Below are 13,190 nucleotides of genomic sequence, written 5' to 3'. Positions count from 1 at the left end.
CGCATGCTGAAGAGTATATATTATGATCCTGCAAGAGCTGGATTTTATGGTGGAGTTGAAAGACTTCAAAAGGCTGTAGAAGAGCAGACGGGAAAAAAGTTAGCGGGGATGAAGTGCGAGACTGGTTGTCAGCTGAGGATGCATATACCTTACACAAAACGGCACAAAAAACTTATGCTAGAAATCGTGTTTTTGTTCCTCGTCCTTTGAATCAATTTCAAGCCGATCTATGTGATATGAGTGCTCTGTCTAAAGACAATGATCGGTTTAAATTCCTGCTTACAGTAATAGATGTATTTTCCAAGAAAGCTTATGCACGACCACTGAAAAACAAGACAGCCTTTGAAGTTGCAAAGGCTTTTGCTTCAGTTTTAGACAAGAGTGGTAAAATTCAAACGGATTCAGGGAAAGAATTTTTTAATCGACTCTTTGAAAAACTAATGAAGAAGTACAACATTCAACACTTTGCAACAGGAAGTGAACTGAAAGCATCAGTGGTGGAAAGATTTCACCGTACATTGAAGGGAAAAATGTGGCGGTACTTCAGTGCAAAAAACACTCGTAGGTATATAGACGTAATTCAAGATTTACTCGATAGCTATAACAACAGTTATCATAGTGGAATAAAAATGAAACCTGCGGAGGTAACCCCTAGCAAGACCTCGCAAGTGTTTGAAAATTTATATGGGACACTATCTCTGAGCGCAAAGCCATCCGTATTTAAATTCAAAGAAGGAGACATTGTACGGATTTCAAAATACCGTGGAGTATTTGATAAAATGTATGAACAGTCATTCAGCGATGAATATTTTATAGTGAACGAACGTATCCCCTGAGTCCCTCCTGTTTATAAATTAAGGGATATAAGAGGTGAAATTCTGAATGGAACATTCTATGAACCAGAACTGCAGAAAGTGATAATTGGTTCTGACACTCTTTTCCGCATAGAAGAAATTTTAGACCGGAAAATTAAAAATGGTCAGAAGATGGTTTTAGTCCGGTGGCAAGGATGGCCTCGTCAGTTCGACTCTTGGCTAGCTGCTAAAGAGGTCGTTGAGCTCAGGAAGAAGATAAACAAGTAAGACCAGGAAACAGCATAATGACAGGGCGAGACTCTTTCTACGTGACACTACCGTCGAATGCCTGTAATGACATTTTCCCGAGCAGAACCGGCTCAAATTATATGATAACATTGTCACAACCTATAGAACTAGAAGGAGCTTATGAGGTCGCTTTAGCTGAAATAATGTACTGTCATACATGGAATAATATACGTGGGGGTGAGAATGGTTATGAAATATTGCAGGGTTTGCAGCCAGCGAACCCTCCAATGTATATGAAAATTCCTAGGGGACATTATGACAGTATTGATCTAATACTGATGGAGATAAATGCTTTATTTAAGTCAGTAAACATTGATCTAATTTTTTATTACAATTCTATAAAACAAAAGAATTTATATATTAGGGAGTGGTAAATATTCTATCAAGGTCGAGGCGCCGCTGTCCTACATGCTCGGTTTTGAACCCGGTGAATGGATTAAAACAGAAGGAAATCCCGTGAGTAAATATCCCAGCGATATTAACGGCGGTCAATATAATTTTTTCGTCTATACCAATATTGTGGAAGCACATCGGAGACTATGTTGTTCCCCTTCTAAGAATTGTTAAAAAAGAAGGATCTTATGGTGATCTGGTCACTTTCTCCTACAACCGCTTACATCATCATCATCATCATCAACTTTATTTCAGACACATGCATGGTCCATAGAACAATATATATAAAAACAGAACAAAACAAACAAACAAACAAAGAAAAAAAGACAATTAAAAATGGCTATCTCTTGCTATATAAATGAAGGCGCCAGTGTTTCCACAAACTAGAAAAGAAGCTGACTGAGCTTTGTACAGGGTTGGTCAGTACACATATGATGCTGTTTGCAGAGGATGTTAGCCTACACATACATCTGTACATGAGGTTCCGTAACACAGCAGCACAAGTTGGTACAGCCGCCTGGACAAACATTTGGCTGGCACTAGTCCAGCGGGGCACCTTAAGCAGCATCCTCATGCCATCATTGTATGCCACCTGAAGTTTATGTATACTGCTTTTTTTATAATGCTGCCACAAGTGGGCAGTATACATAGGAGTACTATATGCTTTAAAAAGGGCAGTTTTAACAGATACTGAGCACATAGAAAACTTACTAACAAGCATATTAGCTTGTGCATATTGCATACAACATTGTCTATAAACGTCTCTATCATCTGTCAGGTCAGCGGATATGTAATGGCCCAAATATTTCACCTCATCATAGACTTTTAACATGTTATCTGCCAGTGAGAAGTCAGGGAAAGTTAATTTCATGTCCTCTTTACTCCTGACAATCATGATGTTGCTCTTTTCTGAATTATATTTAATATCAAAGTCTAGGCCATACTGTGAACAAATCCTTAATAGCTGCTGTAGACCAGCACTGTATGGACAGAAGATCACTAAATGGTCAGCATACATCAGGTGGTTTATGGTAGTATCACCAACCAGGCAGCCAGTCCTACATTCATTCAGCCGCTTAGATAGATCATCCATATACATGTTAAAAAGACAGGGAGACAAAATGCTGCCTTGTCACACGCCGTTACCAACATGAAAGGAAGATGATACAAAGTTTCCTCACTTAACAGACATAGACTGTTGAGCATACCAAAACACTAACATTCTTATTAAATATTTTGGGACACCCCTACTTTACAATTTGTGAAATAACTTTTCATGATTTATGTGGTCAGAAGCCTTTGAGGCGTCAATAAAGCAAACGAAAATGGTAGTATTGTGCCTGTTGTACAGGTCCATAATCTCCTTTAAGGCAAAAATGCACATATCTGTGCCAAGCTTGGATTTGAAGCCAAACTGATTATCAGATGTCATGATAAACTTCTCCATTCTATTCAACATAGCCTTTTCCAAGACCTTTGATAAGGTACTTGCCAGAGCTATAGGACGATAATTATCTTTACTATTTATTTTTCCAGCTTTATTTTTCACAAAGGGCACTAAAATAACAGACAGTATAGACTTTGGTAAGGTACCATGAATTAAAAACCCAGTAAAACATATTGCTAACAGAGGATAAAGTTTTCTGCTGGTGAATTTTAGATGCTCAGTGGATATCTTGTCTGCACCACAGGCCTTATTATTACTAAGCTTCATCACAATCTCATTGACTTCTTGTACAGAAATAGTCACATCATCATCTTTGTCTGCATTGTCCACCACAAAGGAATTACTTTTGACACAATTAAACAGCTCATAGTCATGTTTCTGCCATAACTGAGTAATTTCATCTGGTCCGTTTGCCCCACCAATATTTGTTGGCAAAGATGTTTTAAAAGTGTTCAATCTTTTGATTTCTTTCCAAAATTCAATAGGACTATTGTTTTGTAATTTTTTTGCAAGTGAGTCTGATCTCAAAGTATTTTCATTCGTCTTAATAAGTCGTAGGATATATTTAAAATTTGCATTTGCCTGTTTCTTATAGTCAAAAAAGGGACCATGTTTAGGTTTTCCTGCTTCAACCCACAGTTTGAAAGCTCGTCTGGCCTCAGCATGAAGCTCTTCTGCATATTCATTCCAGCCTGGCCTGGCTTTATATTTTTTGGTTCCATTGAGAGACTTACTTGAGATAATAAGAGATTTTACAATTTTCTCATACAGGGAGCACAACTGTAGGCCATGTTGCACATTCTTACAATTCATATCACGACATGTAACTGTACTTTTTGGCAATTCAATTTTACTCAATAAAATATTAGACTGGGTACTGTAGAGATGAAAATCTTGCTCGGTCAAATTGGCCCAATTTATTTTCCTTTCTTCTGGGTTGTCACTCACAGGCAAGAGGGCTGGTAAATTGCGCATATTTATGGACAAAGAAAATGGTACATGATCAGATGTTGCCAACTCCTAATTGATCCTGATGGCCTCTATAGAGTCATGTGCATCTTCAGTGCAGATGCCATGGTCTAACCAAGATGTTGAGTGCCATGCTTCACTAATGTAAGTGTAGCTATCCAGTGGCAAGAGTACTTCACTGGACAGAATCAACCCATTATTGGAGCAGAATCGCTTTAAATGATCAGAAAATGTAGATTTTGAATCTGACACATCAGCATTCATGTCACCCACGATGAAGAAACAAGTAGAAGGGTTGTCCTGAACATATGATAAAACATGGGCCAACTTATTAAGGTATTCATCCTCATTGTGGGGACTTTCGTAGGGTGTATATACGTTTAGTATAATAAAAGTTTTACCCCCACAGCTGAACTCTATTCCTATAGCCCAATCAGCATCACGTCTGACTACTTTAATCAATTGATCATATCTGTTATGCCACAACACTGCAACACCACCAGATATTCTGCCACGCACTAACTTGGTGCTGCAGTCAGTGGTAGATTCACCTGCCCCATAGAAGTTTTCATGTCAGGAATTAAGTCTTTCCAAGTCTTGTTTAGATAGAAAGGTCTCCTGAACGCACAATACATCACACGTTGCCTGGAGTTTATCCACCACAAGGCAACGGGATTTGTCTGCTTCCGTATGTCCAACACGCAATCCGCGCACGTTGTACGACACAACATTAATGTTCATTTACTTGGGCAGATTGGTCCCATGCTCACGCACAGCTGCTGTCCCGTAGCACTAGGTGTACTCACAGCTCGGTCATCAGAGCGCCGCAGCTCAGCCTGCCCCTCGGATCCAAGTGCCACGCCGCCAGTGTTAGCTTTGGGTCTGCGAGCCTCGAAATAGCGGCGGACATACGTCCCCGCTGGCCAAAGTTGTGGATCGTATATTTCTGACACTTCGTTACACTCGACCGTGACCTGGAATGAACTGAATCTGTTGAGTTTGGAGTCAATTTTCCGACAGGTCACCAGCTTCCCAGTTTCTCAGCCAGATAGGAAGACAGGGTGTCAGCATCAAGCTCTGGAGAGAACCGAGTGGCAAAAACACTCACCAGTTTAGTTCTAATCACTGGGATGGTGTTCTCAGCTGCGGTGCCAACGAGTGTCCATTATTCCACCTTTGCGCTGCACTGTTCCTCCTGGGGTTCTCGGGGGCCTCCGAGCTCCCTTTTTCACAACCGTGCTCCACGCCGGGGACTGAGGCAACACGTCCACTCTCTCCGGCTCTGGAGCCGACACAGCTGGTGCTTCTGCCAGTACAGGTGCCGCCGCTCCACCCGTCCGCTGAGGTGTACCGCGGAGGTTCATGATAGCTTTCAAACGGCGATCCATAGCCTCTGTAGTGGCACCAAAGTTTTCATTCAAGTTTAATTGGGTCTCCATAGCAGCTCTTAGATTCGAGACTTCCCGATTCAGCCGCTCCATTCGACTGAGCAGAGCCGAGGCATCCATGTTGCCAAATCCAACAGGTGGTAATTCATCCAGGTTATGAGATACGAACCTTGGGATGTTCTCACCACATTCATTAAGTACCTTTAGGCAGTCTTTGATGTTATTTGTGTCCTTTTGTGAGCCTTTGTGCCTGATGCAGCGTATGGAAGTCGTGCACATTTCAAACAATAGCCGTTTGGACTCTTCAATCCATTCGGATGAGAAGTTGCTTGAAACCAGCAATACGATTTGATCTTGTGACAAAGTTCTCATTTTGATGACAATAAAGTTTAAAAGCTCATCCTCTATGATCGTTCTCCCATCTGTTGTTTTATAAACAAAAATCTCAGCTTTTGTTTGAGAGCAACCAACTGCTCCAGCACGCACGGCTGCACCCACCGCAGCCGCCATGTTGAAAAATCATGAATTCACCAGTTCATAAATCATGTTATGAAGAGTTCCTGATGACCCCCCAAGACCTTTGGTCTGCACATTTCTCCTCCAGATCAAATGTGGCCCCACGAGTGTGTGTGTGTGTGTGTGTTTGAGGCCTTTTAATTGGAGGTGTAATTGTTGTTGTGCTGAAGAGTACTTAGAAGAGCTGATGAACGTGATGTGATATCATCTAGTGTATGTACAGTATAGCCTATATACAGTATGCAGCCAGTCAAGTCAGGCCTTCACTGCCACATGATGCCAACATTCAACCAGTCGTGATTGATGAGATGTTGTCCTCCTGGAAGACAGCAAATACATCCTGACATTTATTGCAATTCAAGACAATGAATTCTTCTTATCACTGAAATGTACAGTCGTCCCTCATTCATGGTGGTTCATTGGTTCCACACCCCATCGTGATAAGTGAATTTCCGCAAAGTAGGATTCCCAGATTCATTTGTAATATTTTCCAAGGTAGTTTGGTAAGGCATGATGAAGTGTTATGAAACAGAAGCGGCTGTTACATTCCATGTCCTCGTCTGGTTCCTGCCTTCTCCTTGTTTTCCCTCTTTCTTCAGACCCCACACTCCCAGCGGGAGGCAGAGCTGCTGGACGCACCTGACTCCAATTAACACTGACCTACTTAGGCCCAGTGCTGCCAGCTGTGAGGCGTCGGATTATTGTACCTGCTACACAAACGCCCGAGCCTCGTTCTCGCCTGTTTGCTTTTTGCCTCCAGCAGCTACCTGCCTCTGCCAGGGTAACTTGTGTTTTCTTTTTCATGGTACGTTTTTTCACCATCACCTTTTGTTCAAGTTTTGTCCATTAAAGACTCTTGCAAAACCTGCGCCTCTTCTCGCCTCTGCATCTGGGGTCCAGACAACACACGCCAAACCGTAACAGAATAATCCGACCAGAGGATTATGGACCCCGCAGAGACCGACCCTCTCAAGCGAGCACTCCACAACCTTGCGCATCGCATGGGTCAGCAGGAAGAGCAGGTTGGTGCACTGGGCGCCTGTGTGACCAACATGGCCGAGCGACAGGACTCTCGGTTGAAAACCCTCGAGGCCCAGATCAGCGCCCTCCTGTCGGCCGTTCAGCTCAGCGCCGCCTCCACACCCCTTCCTGCAACCGACGCGACCCCTTCGCTCCCCGACCTTCCCGTGGCCCCTGACGCCGGCTCGCCCTCCATTTGCCTCTTGCTCTCAAGGCCTGAGCGCTTTTCTGGCGACACCGGTGACGTGCGCTCTTTTCTAACTCAGTGTGAACTGCATTTCGAGTTACAAGCCGGGGCCTTCCGCTCTGAAAGGGCCCGGGTGGTTTGTCACCTCTCACCTGTCTGGACGAGCGGCGGCCTGGGCCACTGCCGAATGGGGGCGCCAATCCCCCGTCTGCTCCTCCTATGCCGTCTTCTCCCGAACTCTGGAACAAGTCTTTCAACGGACGCCGCCGGGCCGCGAGGCTTCGCGTGCACTCTTTCGTCTCCGCCAAGGACGGCGCAGCGTATCGGACTACGCCATAGACTTTCATGCACTTGCAGCCCAAAGTGACTGGAACCCCGCGGCACTTCTGGATGCTTTTTTTTCCGGACTATCAGACGCCATCAAGGATCACATGATCCCTGTGGAATCCCCATCGGACCTGGACCACCTCATTTCCCTGGCTGTCCGTATGGATCAGTGCCTCGCCTCCCGAGAGGAGGATAAAGGCCATCGACGGACGCCCTCAACACTTCCCCACGCCGCGAACGATGTCGGGGTGCGCCACTTCTACACCAAGTCACACGGCGCTCTCCCGGGCGACGAACTCATGCAACTTGGAGGCAGCCGCCTCACGCCGGCAGAGAGGAGTCGACGCCACCAGCTGCACCTCTGCATCTGTTGCGGCCAAGCTGATCACCCCATCGCCCGCTGTCCGGTTCGTCTGGACCGCCATCGCTCTCCAGCAGCCAGCCCGCCGCGTAGGAGCTCCTCGGCGCCGGTCCCTGCACCCAGCCGCGCTACATCAACGCTGTCGGCCAGCCGCCTGCAACTCCCAGGTACGCTCTCCTGGTCCGACAAGGACATAAACATCATGGCGTTTATTGACTCTGGGGCGGACGACTGCTTCATTGATGAAGCCTTTATTAAACGCTTTTCTATCCCTGTAACTCCGTTGCACACCACTAAAGTAGTTCGCTCTCTCGATGGGCGTCCTCTGGCTGACGTCACCCATCAGACTGATTTTCTCTCTCTACGCTTATCCGGCAATCACCTTGAATCCGCTAGGTTCTTTGTTATTCCATCTCGCTCAGCCCCTGTCATGTTAGGTCTAACCTGGCTTCTCAAGCATAACCCTCACATCGATTGGGCTAAACCCGCTATCCTCAACTGGAGCGCATTTTGTCATATTCATTGTCTTAAGGCTGCTCGCCCGTGCCTCGCCGCCACCCATTCCTCCACCCCCAAAGCTATTGACCTATCCGTAATTCCTACAGCCTATCACGACCTCCGGGAGGTGTTTAGCAAAGATCGCGCTCGCTTACTCCCCCCCCACCGCCCGTACGACTGCCCCATTGACCTCCTGCCTGGCGCAGCACTGCCAGTGTCACGCCTTTATAATATTTCCCAACCAGAGAGGGCGGCTCTGGAAGAGTACATTTCGACCTCGCTCGCCTCTGGCCTCATACGCCCATCCTCCTCAACTTTAGCAGCAGGGTTTTTTTTTTGTGGAAAAGAAAGACAACTCCCTCCGCCCGTGCATTGACTACCGCGCTCTTAATGACATCACAGTTAAAAACAAATATCCTCTCCCTTTACTAGACTCCGCCTTTGACTCTTTCCACTCCGCAAAATTTTTTACCAAACTCAACCTGCAGAACGCCTACCATCTAGTTTGGATCCGGGAGGGGGATGAATGGAAAACCGCTTTTAATACCCCTCTCGGTCACTTCGAATACCTCGTCATGCCTTTTGGCCTCACTAATGCCCCTGCTATATTCCAAAGTCTTATCGACGACATCCTTCGCGATATGCTCGGCCGCTTTGTTTTCATTTATTTAGATGACATTTTAATTTTTTCCGCCACCCTGGAGGAACACATCCAACAGGTCCGGCTAGTCCTCCAGAGACTCCTTATAAACCGGCTGTTTGTCAAGTCCGAAAAATGCACTTTTCACGCTCCCTCTGTTTCCTTCCTGGGGTTCATTGTGGAGAAGGGGCAGCTCCAAGCCGACCCTGCCAAGATTCAGGCTGTGGTCGAGTGGCCCGCTCCTACAACGAGGAAGCACCTTCAGAGGTTCCTGGGCTTCGCTAATTTCTACCATCGGTTTATTAGAAATTTCAGTCGAGTTGCAGAACCTCTGACTAAGCTCACATCCACTAAAGTACTTTTTCACTGGACCCCAGACGCCAATTCTGCTTTTGAAAAACTTAAGACACTGTTTACTTCTGCTCCCGTGCTCATTCACCCTGACCCCGCCTCTCAATTCTTTGTCGAGGTGGATGCTTCCGACACCGGTGTGGGAGCAGTGCTCTCCCAGCGCTCCACCTCCGACCATAAGCTGCACCCCTGCGCTTTCTTCTCACGCCGCCTGACCCCCGCTGAGCGGAACTATGATATTGGCAACAGGGAACTATTGGCTGTCGTCCTGGCGCTGCAGGAGTGGAGGCACTGGCTGGAGGGTTCAGAGGTCCCCTTCATCGTGCATACGGACCATAAAAACCTTGCTTACCTTCGATCCGCTCAAAGACTGAACCCCAGACAGGCACGCTGGGCCCTTTTCCTCACTAGGTTCAATTTCACCCTGACGTTCCGCCCGGGCTCCCAGAACGGCAAACCAGACGCCCTTTCCAGACTGCACTCCCCTTCCTCCGAAGAGGCTCGCCAGGAACCTATTTTGCCCCAGTCTCGCATCCTCGGGGCCCTGCAATGGGATGTTGAGAGGCGGGTTGAAGAGGCCTGCAAGGACGACCTCCGCCCAGAGAACTGCCCTGCCGGGCGCCTGTTTGTGGTCCCGGGACTGCGCTCGGAGGTACTGCGCTGGGCACGTGAGTCTAAGTTGGCGTGCCACACAGGAGTGTCCCGCACCATGTTCCTTCTCTCGCAGCGGTTCTGGTGGCCTTCCCTTCGTGCGGACACAAAAGTATTTGTGGCAGCCTGTCCCATCTGTGCCCGGAACAAGCCGTCTCATCAGGCTCCGGCGGGACTCCTTTGCCCGCTGCCCATTCCCTCCCGTCCATGGTCTCACGTGGCTCTGGACTTCGTGACAGGCCTCCCACCGTCCTGCGGCAACACATCCTGACGATGGTGGACCGATTCTCCAAACTGGCCCACTTCGTCGCCCTTCCCAAGCTCCCCTCTGCCCTCGAGACGGCAAACCTGCTAGTGCGCCATGTGTTCCGGCTCCATGGCATTCCCCTCAATGTGGTCTCTGACCGGGGGCCACAGTTCTCGTCTGCGGTGTGGAAGGCTTTCTGCAAGGCGTTAGGAGCGTCGCCCAGCTTGTCGTCCGGTTACCATCCTCAGACTAATGGCCAGACGGAGCGGGCCAATCAGGACTTGGAGGCCGCCATCCGATGTGCCAACCCGCCTCCCGACAACCCGCCTCCTGGGCCCTCCACCTACCCTGGATTGAGTACGCCTGTAACACCCTGGTTTGTTCTGCCACCGGCCTCTCCCTGTTCCATGGGGCCTATGGATATCAGCCTCCGGCCTTCCCCTCGTTGGAGTCGGAGTCAGCAGTTCCGTCTGTGTCGTCCCACCTACGGCGTGCTCGCCAGGCATGGCGCCACACCAGGGCAGCGTTGGCACGGACGTCGGAGCGGAACCAACGCCTGGCCAATCGGCATCGCACGGTCGCTCCGGACTATAAACCTGGACAAAGGGTCTGGCTGTCCTCCCAAGACCTTCCTCTCCACACGGATTCCAAGAAGTTACAGCCCAGGTACATTGGCCCATACACCATCGAACGTATCATCAATCCCTCCTCCGTTGTGCTTCGCCTCCCGGACTCCCTCAGGATCCACCCGGCGTTCCACGTCTCCCTCCTCAAACCGGTCACCTCCAGCGGCCTGAGCCCTCCCGAGGTGCCTCCCCCTCCTCCCAGGCTTGTCGACGGTCACCCAGCATTCACGGTCAAGGCCATTTTAGACGTGAGAAGAAGGGGCAGGGGTTTCCAGTACCTGGTAGACTGGGAGGGATATGGTCCCGAGGACCGCTCCTGGATCGCTCGCGCCCTTATCTTAGACCCCACTCTCTTGGCGGACTTTTACGGTCGTTTCCCGGAGAAGCCAGGTAGGCCGCCAGGCGGCGCCCATTGGTAGGGGGGGATACTGTTACATTCCATGTCCTCGTCTGGTTCCTGCCTTCTCCTTGTTTTCCCTCTTTCTTCAGACCCCACACTCCCAGCGGGAGGCGGAGCTGCTGGACGCACCTGACTCCAATTAACACCGACCTACTTAGGCCCAGTGCTGCCAGCTGTGAGGCGTCGGATTATTGTACCTGCTACACAAACGCCCGAGCCTCGTTCTCGCCTGTTTGCTTTTTGCCTCCAGCAGCTACCTGCCTCTGCCAGGGTAACTTGTGTTTTCTTTTTCATGGTACGTTTTTTCACCATCGCCTTTTGTTCAAGTTTTGTCCATTAAAGACTCTTGCAAAACCTGCGCCTCTTCTCGCCTCTGCATCTGGGGTCCAGACAACACACGCCAAACCGTAACAGCGGCTCCATTTTAAAACTAACAATAAATGATAAGGGGGCACTCCCTGGGCACATAACATCAAAAAATAGCTCCAACATCTCATAATAAAAGTTATGGGTTACGTAGTGGGGAAGGATGACTCACTTTTATCTTCAAAAATGGAAACTTTATTTTCTTTTGTTTCTTTCTCATAATATGACTTTTAAAAAAACACATATTTTTATTGAATATTTCAACTAAAATCACATTATTTTTCCTCCTAATATTCCAACATGAAGTGTGTGTGTAAACAATGCGGGCGCATTTGTCTTGTATTGCCTTTTGGCTTGTATTGTTTATTTCTTAGCCACCTTGTGAGTGTTACGTTGCTCACTTGCACGTGACCACAGACCTGAGTGCTGTGTTGCCAACTAACGCTGTGTGCGTGCTTTAAAGGTTGGAGGAATCTTGATTGGGTTTTAGTCTGTGCCCCCCCTTGAATATTGGAATGATTTCTTTGGTTTCACACAGCAACATAGAAAGGACCACGACACCTAGCCTTAACTTGAATGTTACCGTTTGTTCGAACCTTTTGTTTCCTTCCAATACGACTTAGGCTTTTATTGCAGGTGTGAATGATCTCACAACAGCCACAGTCTTCCCTAACAGCGGCTACTGTTGCGGCCATGAGCCACACGTGTGTTGTTAACCTCATAGGGTGACAAAAAGGAAATGTGTGTGTTTGAGCAGGTGTTTAAAGCACTTTTTAGGCGGTTTGGTGCATCTGTGCTACGGACACACAGGCGCACGTGCACACACACGTGCACACACACGCTTTACTAAATGATGAAAGAGTGATTTATTGATGAATATACTTTGAGCATGTGACATATGTACACGTACTTTTGTAAAATAATGGATTCTCACTCATGAATGATTGAGAAGGTGGAAACGATGTTGCATGAAAATGGAACAATAAAACACAGAAATGTTGTACGGGAGGCACTTGCACGTGTTTAGTTCGTGTAGGTGCCTTTTTTCATTGATTGATTGGATTGGTTGCCAAGCAGTTCATCTGTTGTGCCCCCCACGAGGACACAGGAGACACACAGTGCGGCACACCTTCCTTTGGGATGCTCTTATGAACTATTCCCAAGCACAGAGATGTATGTGTGTTCAAATGTGTCTCCTTGTCTTCTGGTGTGCCATGCTTTTTGCACAAATCAATTCAAAACAAGAAATTGAAATGAATCAATGAGCAGCTCCATGACTCAGTGTGACCTTGGCTCTGAGCACACATGACCTTGAATGAATATAATGGCCACCTCTGCAGTTCACAATGAAAACTGGCACGTTTACTGGAGGCGCCCAATTGTTATCCGGCTATGGTGGAATAACAGCCAATGTTCATGATGTATTGAAGTGCAACGTATAAAGGTTTGGAAACATGACTGATTTCAGGTCAGTCCAATGTCTTCAAATCATTCCTTAACCTGGTAAGGATCCAAACATCCTGAGAACTAAACTATAGACCTATTGCTCTAACATCACATCTATGTCAAGTTTATGTAGATATTTCTACAGATGGGTGGAAAAGTGAAGGAGGGAAGGTGGGGATTGGAATCTACGTACCATCCATGAATTATAGCATTGCAAAAAGATGACCTGATCAGGTTTCCCTTCATACAGCAGA

Source organism: Dunckerocampus dactyliophorus, chromosome 6, assembly GCF_027744805.1.
Source record: "Dunckerocampus dactyliophorus isolate RoL2022-P2 chromosome 6, RoL_Ddac_1.1, whole genome shotgun sequence".
Classification (NCBI taxonomy): Eukaryota; Metazoa; Chordata; class Actinopteri; order Syngnathiformes; family Syngnathidae; genus Dunckerocampus; species Dunckerocampus dactyliophorus.
The sequence above is the reverse complement of the archived record's forward strand: the minus strand, read 5'-3'. Positions refer to the sequence as shown.